We start from the raw sequence: 2,762 nt of genomic DNA on the forward strand, positions 1-2,762 counted from the left end.
TTTATCAGATAAAGAAGAAACTGAGGATCATGTATACAGTAACTGTGATATGAAAAGAAAATAGAAAACCTGAAATTGCCAGGAACAAGCTCACGTTCCAAGTCTAAGGACACAATCTAAGGACAGCGAGATACAGTTGGAAATTTAAACCACTGAAATTTAGACAAAGAATGAAGCGACGGTAAAAGAGGACGGTGAACATTAATTTGTTGATTGCCGGCTACCATAAATTACTAGTACTGCCCTAAAATTCGGATAAAATCGCCTTAGCCGGATCGAAAGTCGCGTTACCTCTCTGCCAATTCTGCTTACATTGCTTTCTGTCAGCCTTAAATCGCCTCCGGACGCTCAAATTGGAAGAATGTCGGCCACGTTATGTCCCAGACAAGGCCTAGGTGAAATTCTGTTAGCTAAGCCGAGTTATGAAGGTCTACTTTCTTATTATTGTATAAACACTATGTCACATTTGACAGGTGATAAGTGTCTGTTTAGGGATTCTATCGTCCCTCTAGAACCGTCTGCTAAGCTTAGTCCCTTTTTCTCAAACCATTATAGTTAGCGAGTTCCAGCGAGTTGGGGCTACATTTATTGACTCGAAACGCCGTTGATGTTCTGTGGCTCGCGTGCACGTGTGGTGAACCGGCCCACTCACCAGTAAAACACCGGTGTTTAAATGATTGAATGCTAGAAAAGGCTGATTTTAAACTCAGTTTGTAAGTAACAAATTCGTCTGAAATAGCGTGCTAAAAAATTACAATCACGACGTTGTTTAGATGGTTGGCTGTGGGCTAAAATCATGAATATTTCTCTAGATCTCCCCCTACTATTTTTTTTTAAAATTTTCCTTTTTTTAATTCCCCCGATTTTGAAAAGAGCAGAACGGGGAAAATGGCAAAAGCTAACAGCTGGTTGATAATTAAAATAGTTTACAAAAGGACATTTGACCAAATATCCTCAACGTATAAAACTTTTAATTAAAACATAAAAGCTATTTTGTTTTAAGCCGTTGTGATCTAAAATTGAATGCACCAAGCGCGTGTACATTGATTTTCGTTAAGGACCCTTTCACTTTTTTGCAGAATACATATTTGTACAACGCCATCGATTGAAATACAGTTAGCTTAGACGCACGTGTCGGCAATGTCGCGAAACCGGCGAGAATGAAAGCGAAATTGACTGGCATTAAAACTTTGCCGGATTCAAAAATTTAACTGGATCTTTGAGTTTTAAAACCAGTACCTGGAAGAAAGAAAAATTCTAAATGTTACATGAAAAACAGGCAGGTCAAGTACGTTTTTTATTGCTTTGCCGGACGAGAAATATTGAGCACGTGCGGGGTCAATACTGTTTGATGGCTGGGGCGTCGGCTTTACAAAGCGAGCTTAATTCACACATTCGTGTGAACACGGGACACGCGACTGTGCTTTTTACTTCAACTGAAGATAAATTATCAAATAAAATTAAAACACCGACAATGAAACGCCATTTGCAGGTGCTGATAGTTGGCGCAATTTTTGTAATGTCTCTGATGTTTGTGGAGAGAGACTCATTTTAGCTGTCCTCGCTCGAGCCGACAGACATTTACGTCTAGTCTTGTTTTATAAACGTTTTAGGTACAGAACCCATTAGTTTTGAAAAAGTACACATTTTCTATCCTTTTAGGCGGCTACTTCAATTGATAAAAGTGGTTCATTGTTGAGAATTACCTGTCAAGTAACTTCGACGTGCTAATCCCCCAATAAGCGACAATTTGTATTACAAATCCACATTGCAGCTGATTAGAAAAGAATAAGTTTATAATAAACTTTCTTTCACGGTGTTTCATTTGATTTTGTTTACTTTAAAAAGTCACTTGGCTTTCCTTCAGTCAAATGATAAGATAAGAGGTTGAAGAGAGCAAACACCATTCACAAAATACCAGTTTTACCTCACATTAGCTATCGCTCATTTTCATTCTGTTTTTCTTAAGCCTAAAGCAAACAGAGCTGCGATTTAAAACGTTTGTGATCATCGAACTGATCTTTGGACACAATTAAAAGGCATTGATGATGTTCCTTTATTTGTGGCAGCTAAGTACGCAGAACTTGAGAACTTTTACGATATTTACTGCTGCTTTTCTGACAAACAGTGTCTGAGAGGAAAAGAAATGCTAATCAATTAAAAATTGTTAAACACAATTCTCTAGAAAATCCGTTTGTTATGTTGTATTCAGTCTATTATACTGAGCTCTAAAGACGAATATTAAAAGCGTCTTAAATAAGTTCAGCTTATTTCAATCCATTTTTTGGGCAAAATTTAACTGGACTTGAAAAAGTTTGTTTTCGGTTTTGTTGTTTGTCTCTAGTTCTGTTGATGCGCGCACGGCCTTCCTTGAAATCGCGCGTTTAAAATCGTCGTGAAAATCGTCTAGTGTAACAATACCTTTATCACCTTCTTAACAAGTTACATTTTCAAAATGTTGATCCATTTTAATAAAATTATTGCTTTAGATGATAGGGATAAACAAAGCCATGAAATGTGCGGAGGAACTTTCTTGACAATCTTTGACTTTCCAAAGAAGATTTTTCTGTAAATCAATGTACATGTCAGTTTAAAATTCTCCTTGTTTTTAAAAATCTTACCTGAGCGGTATTTGTTATCACTGGAAGCCTACCGAGGATCACGGTTTTCTTTCACACAACGTCATTAATTATAAGAACATGTTTCTCATTTCGCCAAGATTTCTTGTCTTGAGAAAATGTCGTGTGTATTAGAAGCAAGAG

The sequence above is a fragment of the Oculina patagonica genome, chromosome 6 (assembly GCF_052425735.1).
Source record: "Oculina patagonica isolate OP01 chromosome 6, crgOcupat, whole genome shotgun sequence".
In the NCBI taxonomy this organism is placed as follows: Eukaryota; Metazoa; Cnidaria; class Anthozoa; order Scleractinia; family Oculinidae; genus Oculina; species Oculina patagonica.